This window comes from Monodelphis domestica, chromosome 4, assembly GCF_027887165.1.
Source record: "Monodelphis domestica isolate mMonDom1 chromosome 4, mMonDom1.pri, whole genome shotgun sequence".
Classification (NCBI taxonomy): Eukaryota; Metazoa; Chordata; class Mammalia; order Didelphimorphia; family Didelphidae; genus Monodelphis; species Monodelphis domestica.
This window is the reverse complement of record NC_077230.1, coordinates 3,457,250-3,469,261: the sequence shown is the minus strand read 5'-3', so window position 1 is coordinate 3,469,261 and position 12,012 is coordinate 3,457,250. Positions and strand designations below refer to the sequence as shown.

Genomic DNA, 12,012 nt, shown 5'->3' with positions numbered 1-12,012 from the left:
CACGTGGTGACGACAGAACTCAGAGGGGACGCAGATATCGTATTCAGCATAAGCAGTATTTACGGGGCTTTCTATAGTTCACGATGATGGTCGTTCCTACACTGTCTCTCTGCAATGGTCTCGGTGACGTCGCACTGCGCCATCCCTACGTGGAACCATCCACGGCAGCAGCGGCAGGATGCTGGAGGCTGCCGGGAGGGTGCTGGAGGGGGCGGATCAACCCGCTTCCCCGGCAGCCCAGCTCTTGGGGATGCACACATAGATGATGGATTTGATGCAGGAGTGGCCAGAACCAGCTCCGTGTCCGGGAGGCTCCGGAGAGGGAGGGAGAGAATTGCTGCCTACCGAGTCACCGTACTGACCTCACTGCTGAAGGCCGGTGAAACGCAGGCTGTCTGTCAACTCCATGACAGGAGACTGAACTCCTTCCATTTGAGCTGCGTTAGGAACATCCTGAAGATCGCCTGGAAATTGAGGTCCTTTCTCGAGCGGACGGCCAAGCGTCCAGACTGTACTGCACAGAACACCACGCTAGTGGGCTGGCCACGTTGTTCCAAAGGCAAACAGACCTTCTCCTAAAAGACTATTTTACGAAGAACTCATATGAGACAGAGACACAGTCTTGAGGTCTCTCCGAGTATTGATTGTGAGACAGGGGAGACACCAGCATGGAACTTCCCAAACTCCCACATGGGCAATTTGTGCCTAACCTATGCTAAGAACTTCCCAATCAGACACGCTGTACATCGAGCCTGAAGTAGTCACGTCACTTTGGTCCTCTGAATAAGGACAAGAGCCATTCCAGCATTCTAAGCTCTCTGGACCCCCGCAGTGGTGGCTGATAATGTGATTCTGACTGTGTCTTCTTAGTACTTCAATTCTTTCTGACGGCTCATTAAAAACAACTTTTGAATTTGACTTTTTTTAACTGCATTTGGCCATGACATTCCTGGGAGTTTATATTATGTGGGGGCTTCTTTCAAAAAGTGACTGTTGGATTCTATTTTGACTCTGCCCTATAGTCGTAAAAGACACAAGCAGTTTTCTTTCATGATTTTTTGAAATAGGTGTTTAGGCTCTTGTTTTAGAAAATGATATTCATAGAGTCTATAATGAAATTTTTACCCTCATTCTGTTTTTATACTGTATGTTTTCTTCTATTTTTAAGTCTTTTGAATTTATTTTAACAGTTTTTATTGTCTTATGGAGTCATTAACTTCAGTTCATTCTGTTTTTTGAGAAGTCTGTTGCTTGGGCAAGATTTTGTACCTCTTCTGCTAAAGCTATTAATTCTCTTTCCAATTCTTTCTTCCAAAGCTCTAATTTATTTTCCTATTTTTAACTCAAGTACTTTCATTTCACTTATAAAAAGTATTAAAAATTAAAAAAAATCTCTTGCTCCACGTCCTCTGGGAATCTGGGTTGAGTTTGTGTCCAAGCTATATTTTCTCTTTTGCTTTGTTTGTAGGCATTTTAGAGTCATCCTCTTCTTTGAGTTTGTGATTTGAGTGTCCTTGGCACCTTAAGTTTTTCATGTTGGGATTGAGATTTTTTTTTTTGTTTGTTTGCTTCAGCCTCCTTGACTTCAGACTTGATGTCAGGTCTAGAGTCCATGAACTTCTGGATCAGTGGAATAGATTTGGGGTAAGTGACCTCAGCAAGACAGTCTATGACAAACCCAAAGAAAAAATTGGGAAATTGGGAAAAATTGGGGAAAAAATCCACTATTTGATAAAAACTGGTGGGAAAATTGGAAGACAGTGTGGGAGAGATTAGGTTTGGATCAATACCTCACACCCTACACCAAGATAAACTCAGAATGGGTGAATGACCTGAACATAAAGAAGGAAACTCTAAGTAAATTAGGTGAACACAGAATAGTATACATGCCAGACCTTTGGGAAGGGAAAGACTTTAAAACCAAGCAAGACTTAGAAAGAGTCACAAAATGTAAAATCAGTAATTTTGATTTCATCAAATTAAAAAGTTTTTGTACAAACAAAATCAATGTAACTAAAATCAGAAGGGAAGCAACAAATTGGGAAACAATCTTTATAACAAAAACCTCTGATAAAGGTCTAATTACTCAAATTTACAAAGAGCTAAATCAATTGTACAAAAAATCAAGCCATTCTCCAATTGATAAATGGGCTAGGGATATGAATAGGTAGTTTTCAGTTAAAGAAATCAAAACTATTAATAAGCACATGAAAAAAGTGTTCTAAATCTCTTATAATCAGAGAAATGCAAATCAAAACAATTCTGAGGTATCACCTCACATCTAGCAGATTGGCTAACATGACAGCAATGGATAGTAATGAATGCTGGAGGGGATGTGGCAAGGGGGGAACATGAATGCACTGCTGGTGGAATTGTTAATTGATCCAACCATTCTGGAGGGCAATTTGGAACTATGCCCAAAGAGAGCTAAAAGACTAAAAGATCCAGCTGTGTTTGTACCCCAAAGAGATAATAAGGAAAAAGACTTGTACAACAATATTCATAGCTGCACTCTTTGTGGTGGCAAAAAATTGGAAAATGAAGGGATGCCCTTCAATTGGGGAATGGCTGAACACATTGCGGTATCTGTTGGTGATGGAATACTATTGTGCTCAAAGGAATAATAAAGTGGAGGAATTCCATGGAGACTGGAACAACCTCCAGGAAGTGATGCAGAGTGAGAGGAGCAGAACCAGGACAACATTGTACACAGAGACTGACACACTGTGGTACAATTGAACGTAATGGACTTCTCCATTAGTGGCAGTGCAATATCCCTGAACAATCTGCAGGGATATAGGAGAAAAAACACTACCCACAAGCAGAGGACAAACTGTGGGAGTAAAGACACCAAGGAAAAGCAACTGCTTGACTACAGGGGTTGAGGGGACATGACTGAGGAGAGATTCTAAATGAACACCCTTATGCAAATACCAACAACATGGAAATGGGTTTGGATCAAGGACACGTGATACCGAGTGGAATCGCACGTCGGCTATGGGAGGGGTGGTGGGAGGGTGGGGGAGTAAAAGAAAATGATCCTTTTTTTCCCCCAATGAATAATGTTTAAAAATGACCAAATAAAATGTTTAAAAGGAAAATAAAATAAAATAAAATGAACATTAAAAATAAAAAGATTCCAAACCCTTCCAACATCACCATTGCTATTTTTCAAATCTTCTTTGTGAATTTACAGTTATTTTGACTTGCATTTCTCTTGTTTTTCACCATTCATTCATTCATGTGGTTTTTTTAACAATAAATTTTTATTTTTATTCAATACAACTTTTCACTACTCATTTTCTGACATTCTGCTGTCCATGTTCTCTCCCACCCCTCCTGAAGAAAGCAGGTAACATGACATAGGTTGTACATACATCTTCATAGAATGCATATTTCCTTGTTCATTATATGAAAGAAGATGCATGTTGCTTAAAGGAAAGAATAGTATGCTTTAATATTCAGTTCATCTTGTTTTGAGCTTAATTCTTCCTCATCTATCAGGCTGATGGATCATTTTGTGCTCCCCTAATTTGTTTAGAGCATCAACCTTTATTTCTAAACCATGTATCGACTGACTTTATCTTGGTATATTGGTGTGAGGTGTTGGTCTACACTTAATTTCTGCAATACTGTTGTCTAGTTTTCCTAGCAGTTTTTGCCCAACAGGGAGTTCTTCTTTGGGTTTGTCAAACATAGGTTGTTGTGGTCATTTGCCATTGTGTACTGAGTGTCTAATCTAGTTCATCGATCCTCTGACCTATTTCTTATCCAGTACCTGATTGTTCTGATGGATAGGTGCTGTTTTATAATCTGGTTTTAAATCTGATATAGCGAAGTCATCTTCCTTCGTGGTTTTTCACAAATTCCCTGGATATTCTACATTCCTGTGATTTTGAATCTATTGAACTTCTTACTGGGAGACGTTTTCTTCATGTCACCTGACCAAGTATCCAGTCTTCTCGTCCCTTACTCCCTAAACGTACTTTAAGTTCAGGGACACTGGTCCTCTGGCTGCACCTCCAAGAAGACCTTCAGCACCTCCTTACTACTTGTAGGACAAAATCTAAACTTCTCAGACTGGCAGGTCTTGGCTCTGTGCATTCTCTCAGGCTGTCCTCCACACCTAGAATGCTTTCCCTCCTCTACTCCAACCACTGGTTTCTCTGGTTTCCTTTAGTTCTCAAATTTTCTACTTAGCCTATGCATAGCTTGCTTTGTATATATTTGTTTGCATATTGTCTCCCCCATTAAATTATAAGTCCTTTGAAGTATAGTGCTTAGCACATAGTAGGTGCTTAATTTTTGTTAAGCAACTGATCTACTAGGGAATTGATTTAGTCATACATATACCATATACATATATGTGTATCTATTTGTTAATTGTTTATAGATGTCGTAGGTACTAAGCCTTTATTAGAGAAACTTAATACAAAGATATTTTTTCTCATTAGACTACTTCCCTTCTTATCCTAGAGGGTCTTAATGGTGTCTGTGCAGAAGCTTTTGAGTTTCAAATAATCAGTAATCTAGTTTATCCTTTTAATTGCTCTATCTCTTATTTAGTTAAGAATACATTTCCTAATCATACCTGCCATAGGTATGTGGTTTGCTTCTCTTCTGATTTTTAAAATAGTATGATCTTTAATATTAAGGTCACAAATCCATTTAGGAGGTGTTCCAGTGGATAGAATGTTGGATCTATAGTAAGGAAGATCTGAGTTCAAATTTGGTCTCAGATACTTCCTAGCTGTGTAAACCTGGGCAAGTCACTTATCTTCTGATTCCTTCTGATTGGAAAAGGATCCAATGAATCCAATAGAGAAGAAAATGGCAAACTATCCCAGTATCTTTGCTAATAAAACTCCATTGCTGACTGTGGTCCATGAGGTCATGAAGAATTGTACCCAACTGAACACCTGAACAGCAGCAATCTAATTTAGAACATATTGTGGAAAATGGTGTAAGATATCACATCTAAGCCAAAATTCTGCCAAACTGCTTTTCCGTTTTTCTAGTTTTTACAAATAGGGAGATTTTTCCTAGGTAATTTATGTTTTCTACTTCATCAAACCCTCTTTAATCTTCTTTTCCCAAAGTTTCATACTACTTTTACTCAGCCTTTCCATTATAACCTTTGGAATGTCTATTTTATAGGTAACAAATTTCCCTTCCTCTTAAATCTAATCCTGTCCCACTCTTTCCATCTACTAGTTCCTATTAAACCGTGGCATTTCCCTGATGACTCAGCCTCCCTTTCCCATACTGGCTGTACCTTCACTCATTCTCATCTGGCAAGGTCAGGAGGTTGACATATTCTTGTTTCCTATGGCTCCTTCCAGATTCTCTTCCTTCTTCATTCATTCAGTAAGCTATCTTCCCTTGAGGGTCATTCTTTTCATATCTACCAGCCAATCAAAGTCCTGGTAGTTGACATCTATAGACTCCCAGGCCATTTTCCTTCCTTCCTCAATTAACTCCATATGTGGCTCATAATTTTTCTTAATTCCTCAACTCCTGCCCTACAAGCTCCCACTAGGGGACTTCAACTTGCATACTCAATCATTCTCCCTCAAATACTTTAACCACTCCATTCCTAAACTTACCCACTTCCCGTGAGCTATTTCCCCCACTACCTCACGTACACGTAAAGATGCTTCCTTATACCCTTTATCTTTCCATCACCCACAAATGTACCACCTCCATGTTCAAGAAATCTCATCCCACTGTAATCTATTGGCTTTCCACCTCTTCCTGTACTTTCTTTTATATAACCCTAATCTTCACCCTCACCATAATTTCCAATCCCTTGACCATTTGGTTCTCTTCCAGGCCATTTCCCCTACATTAGCCACTTTTTCCTCCTCTTCCCATCTTGACTTCTTAGCCCTTTCATAGCATTCAAATACACTCAGCCTTCACACCTACACATGCTGCTGAATTAAAGTGGAGAAAATCAAGGGACTTCTGAGAGGGTCCACTACACATTTATAATTTTTCCTGGGCACTCATTGCTACTAAACTTCCTTCATCACAGTGGCTCTTCTAAACTGTTTTCTTCACCCCTCTTCAAACTTCTATGCTTTCCCTTCCCCCAATTCTCTCAGCAAAGAGCCTAGGCTTATATTTTAGATTTTAAAAATTGGAATTCACTGTGAACTCCATATCTTCTTCTCTCACTTTACAGACTGGCTTCCAACCGCATCATTCCACTTCAAATACTCTTTCCAAAGTCACTAACACTCTCTTAGTTGCTATATGTAATGGGCATTCTCCTGGACTTTTCTGCAGCCTTTGACTCTGTTGATCACTCGCTTCCCATATCCACTCTCCTCTCCAAGTTTTTAGGACATCACTCTCTCCTGGTTTTCCACCTGTCTATCTGATCTCTCTCTACTTTGCTGAGTTCATCCCTTCAGATCCTGGCTCCCATCTGTGCAAGTCCTTCAGGGTTCTGTCCCTGGGTCTTCTCCTTTTATACTACATCACTGGCTAATTTCTTCAGCTCCTCTGGATTTAATTACCATTTCTTTGCTGATGATTCTCAAATCGACTTATCTTGCCCCAGTCTCTTTGCTGACCTTCAACCTTCCATCTCAAAATTCCTTTCAGAAATCTCAAACGGGATATCCAGTAGACATCTTAAACTCCACATATTCAAACAGAACCCGTCATCTTTCCCTCTAAATCTTCCTTCCCTTCTTATATTCCCTGTTACTGTAGAGGGCAACACCATCATCCCAGGCCCTCAGGCTCACAGCATAGGGTCATCCTGGATTTCTCTCTATTTCTCACTGTCATGTTCAAGCTGTTGTCAAGGTCTGAGCATTTCATCTTTGCATTCTCTCTCAAATATTCCCCTTTCTCTCTTCTGATACTGCCACCATTCGACTGCCGACTGCAGGTCTTCACTAGTCCACACTGATTTTTACGATAATCTGCTGCTGGGTCTATCTGCCTCGAGTCTCTCCTCATTTCAATCCATTCCCTATTCAACCCAGAAAGTTTTCCTAAAGCAGAGTTTGGATCATGTTACTCCTCTACATAATAAATTCCAGTGGCTTCCTATTGCCATCAAAACTACAAATACCCCCTTCTACCTTTCCAGTCTTCTTATATATTATCATCTGGCTACATAATCTTCAATGAAGTGATACTGGATCATTCTTCCTTTGTTTCTACCTATTATCATAATTTTCCAATTCCTAATTCCTTAGGATTTTTCAAACATATCATCAAATCAGCAGCAAATAGGGTAGTTTTGCTTACCTCCATGTCTTTATTTTCTTTTTCTTGTCTTATTGCTAGAATTTCCAGAACTATATAAAATAACTGTGAGGAGAATAGACATCCTTGCTTTAGTTCTGTATTTACTGAGGGAGATTCAAGCATATCACTACTGCATATGATGCTTGCTTTTTATAATATTAAATATTAAATAAGGTTTGAGTTTATAGTTTCATATATATACATACATACACTCATACACATTTTTTTAAAGATAAGAGTGTATTATACTTTGCCAAAGGCTTTTTCTGTAGCTATTGAGATAATTATGTGGTTTTGGATATTTCAATTTTCTTTATTTTAATTTTTAAATATTTGTCCATGTTTACATGATTTATTTTCTTTCCCTCCCTCCTCCCAGAGGATATTTAGATTTTTAATGTTATTATGTTGATTGTTGAATGATTTTTGAATGGCTGATGTAAATCTAACTTAGTCATAATGAATGAGTACTTGGATAAATTGTGGGAGTTTGTTTCACAGGACTTAAAAATCTTTGCATTGATGATACTGACCTGTAGTTTTCCTTTTCTATTTTATTCTTACCATGTTTAGGTAAGTACAACTTTATTTGCCTCAGAAAGAATTCTGGTAGTGTGCTTTCTATCTCATTTTTTAAGAATTATTTGTGAAGTATGGGTACTAGTTGTTCTTTAAAAGTTTGATAGGATTCTCTGAATCCATGAGGTCTAGGAATTTCTTTGGCAGTTCCTTTATAGATAATTTGGTTTCCTTTTCAGAGACTGTTACTTCAGATCTTTATTTGATCTTCTGATAATTTGGTAATTTTACATTTTTTAACATTTCCCTCTATTTCTTTTGTGTTCCAGATTTTGTATAGATATCTATAGATATGTATTCCGATTATTCTTTTTATTTCTTCTGGTTTTGTTTTGGGTTTTACACTTTTCTCGTTTGCTATTTTATCTTGATTTTGTTCCCTTCTTGAAAAAAATCAGATTAGCTAAAGTTTTGTCATCCTTATTAGTGGGGTTTTTTTTTTAAACCCTCACCTTCCATCTTGGAATCAATACTGTGTATTGGCTCCAAGGCAGAAGAGTGGTAAGGGCTAGGCAATGGGAGTTAAGTGACTTGCCCAGGGTCACACAGTCGGGAAGTGTCTGAGGCCAGATTTGAAGGCCTGGATCTCCATCCACTGAGCTACCCAGTTGCCCCTTTATTAGTGTTTTCAAAGAACTAGTCTTTACTTTATCATTTCTAAGACATTTTCTTGTTTCCAATGCATCTATTTTTGCTCTAATTGTTTATATTTCCTCTTTTTGTGCTTATTTTAGGTTTGCATATTTGTTGCTTTTCTGTTTTTAAAATGCCTATTTGGTTTATTCGTCTTCTAATAAAACATATTCTCGGCCACATCAAGCCCTTCCCAATCTACCTTTCCAGACTTAAACGTATCAGGATCCTGTCTACTCACTCAAGCTGGCCCGCCTGCAGCTTCCTCCTAGCTCCAGGTCTCGGCGTATTTTCTTTCAATGCTTGGCCGATCGACATTCACTCTTCACCTTTGTTTCTTAGAAAGTCTGGTCTCCTTCCAGACTTGGCTCAAGTACAACCTTCCGGGGAAGCACCTTCTCCTTCCTTGGAATTGCCTCGTTTATGTTTCATGTCTGTTTACGTGTCGACATCAGGATTCATAAAAGAATGTGAGCTCTCTGAGGATGTTTCAGAATTGGTTTCTCCTCTGGAGGGGCTGCTTCCCCACATGGCCTGGCTCTGAGCAGCACACAGAATCTGACAGCCAGGGGACCCCCAGGTTCTGGCAGAGCAAGAGACAAGCTAGGAGACACCAAAAGCCCCAGGCGTTTGATCTATGACGACCAGAAAGCTCTGTACTGGCAGCCCAGCACCTCCCATCCCTTGGATTAGTGGAAGAGGTTGAAGCCTACTGAGAGCAAGCCCGTGACTCAGGTTAGCAGGGACTACAGAGATCATCCATCTGGGGGTGTCTCTATGAGAAAAGAAGGAAGATAGCTGGGCAAAGCCTTCACTCACTGGCACTAACAGCAGGTATCTTTGATCCTTGTTTTACAGTGTATTCTTGGAAACTACTTTTAACCCTGATGGTGGCTCATTTGCAGCTGACAAAGTGCTTCATAAATGCTTATTCATTCAGTTCTTTATTTTTGTTTTTTTAAGTTGTATTTCATTGATTAATTAGGAAAAGCGTTGCATGGTTACGTGACTCCTGCTCTTTCCCTCCTGTCCTCCCACCCTGCTCCCTTTGCCAACACTCAGTTCCACTGGGTTTTACATGTGTCATTGATCAGACCTAAATCAATGCTTTTTAACTGACAAACAGGCTTTAGGCTGACGAGAACAGCAGAGCATGTCTGTCCTCTGACTACACCGAGCCTTGCAGGGCCAATCGTTCAGGGACAGCCTCCAGGTGAGACAACTTAAACTCCTTTCATCTTGATCCAGTTTCCTTTCTGAACCAAAGAACGGTTTCTCTCTTCTCCAAAGATACGGGAACGCCGGCCTCCAGTTTTCACATGGGGGCTCTATAACACATCCATAATGCTGGAATACGCATGTCTACAACGAAACAATAAACAGTCCACAAACAGTGCCTGTGCGAAGTACAGTCCTGACAGTGGAGGAGCAGAAAGAAGCAGAGTGAAGTCCTCCCAGACAGATCTATAAAACGGGCCAGAGTCACTCTTCCTGCCCAAGTCCTGCTGTCTGGCCAGGAGATGAGGAGCTGTATACCAGGGCAAGAGGAGGTCCCAGACTCAAGTCAGGGCACTTTATGCAGGAACAGGGACCAGTTGGCAACTTTGTGATGCATCTCCCAGCCCCGGTTACAAATATAGGACAGATTGAGGAAAGGACCTGAGCCCAGGAGGAGCAATTTGGGGAAAAGAATGGTGAGGAAGAAGGAAATTCCCAAACCAGAAGAAGCAGTGCGGCTCAGACCCTAAGAAATGAGTTTCAGTTGCAACTTCTATTTCATTCAGAAACTAACAGGAAAAAAAACAAACAGCAGGATTTCCATATCAAAGGGAAGCCTGTAATTATGTCACTGAACCAAAAGAATTTCCAGGATGGCTAAGAGTCTCCAAGGCCAGTGGCAGTCTACTGCTGCTTGAACCCAAATCTAGGTCAGACATCTGCAGGGAACAGGGGTAGAGTGATCAGATTTTTGCCCTGTATTGGATTACTTTGGGAACACTGAAAGCTAACTTGATTCCGTAATTTGAGCTATCAGAAATTCTGGAAGGATACAACATTGAGGTATTCCTCATGAAAGCTATAATAGAACCAGTCCAGCCCCACTTCTAGAAGTATGCAAAGTTCAGCCTTAACATATAGTCTGAAGACAGGAAGTATGCTGGGAAAATGAGCAAACAAAAAAGGAATCCCATAATAAAAAGTTATTATGTTTATAGGTAGGCCCATAACAACAAAAACAACCCAGAAGCATAGAATGACTCCAAAATCTCAGAGCAAAACACAGCTTGAACAAAAATTTGATTTAAATTCTTGTAAAAAAACAAAACAAGAGTTTTAAATGGTTTTATAAATGAAATGAAAGCACTAAAGAAATACATTTTAAAAGAAATGAGAGTTATGGAAGAAAGAATTAGAAAGAGAATTAACAGCAAGGCACAAGAGGTACAAAACTTTAAACAACAAACTCTCTTAGAATGAACCAAATAGAAGGCAAAACAACAAGAAATACTAAATCAGTGGAAAGATTTAAAAGTAGAAGATAATTAAAAATATCTCATTGAAAAAATAATTTTTTGCCACCACAAAGAGCGCAGTTATGAACATTTTTGTACAAGTCTTTTTCCTTATTGTCTCTTTGGGGTACAAACCCAGCAGTGCTATGGCTGGATCAAAGGGCAGATAATCTTTTAGCTCCCTTTGGGCATAGTTCCAAATTGCCCTCCAGAATGGTTGGATCAATTCACAACTCCACCAGCAATGCATTAATGTCCAACTTTGCCACATCCCCTCCAGCATTCATTACTTCCCTTTGCTGTCATGTTAGCTCATATCCTTTTTGAAGTGGAGAAGAATTGCTCTCAAGGGGTGCTTGTCAGTTGGGTAATACCTGAAGGTGTTATGGTTAGGGATGTATTGAAATGCAATTATGCTATTATAAAATTATGATGGGGATGGTTTCAGAGGAACTTGGGAAGATGTGTGTTCATTGATGCAGAGTGAAGTGAATGGACTCAAGAGAACAATGTGTTTAGTGACAGTGATATTGCAGAGACAAAGAGCTTTGAAAATTTTATGAACTCTGATCAGCAAAATGATCAACCACGATTGCAGAGGACTAATGATAAAATCGGATCGCTACCTCTTGAAAGTCTTGGAGTGCAACATGAGACACCTGCGTGTGTGTTAATAAAAGGCATAGGCATGTATTTTCTATTTTAGCTATTTTCCATTGTGACCCATTTGGAGTTTTCTAGGCATAGGCACAGAGGTCGCTTGCCATTTCCTTCTCCAGTTAATTTTACAGATGAGGAAACTGAGGCAAACACGATGAAGGGATTTGCTCCAGCTCACACAGTTAATAAGTGTCTGAGGTCAGATTTGAACTTGAGAAGATAAGTCTTCCTGACTCCAAGCCCAGGACTTGATCCGTTAGGACATCTAGTTGCTCTATGTCTGTGCCTTTACATATAATATATATTACGTGTCTATATTATCCATCTACATGCATCAATATGAGTATGTGTATATGAG

The 12,012-nt window shown here is 39.6% G+C and overlaps 1 protein-coding gene across 7 annotated transcripts in view; it reads right to left on the bottom strand.

Annotated features, from left to right (window-relative positions):
- LCA5L (lebercilin LCA5 like) overlaps window positions 1-12,012 on the bottom strand; it is a 72,761-nt gene that overhangs the window by 38,216 nt on the left and 22,533 nt on the right. The gene's annotated exons all lie outside the window — the stretch shown is intronic.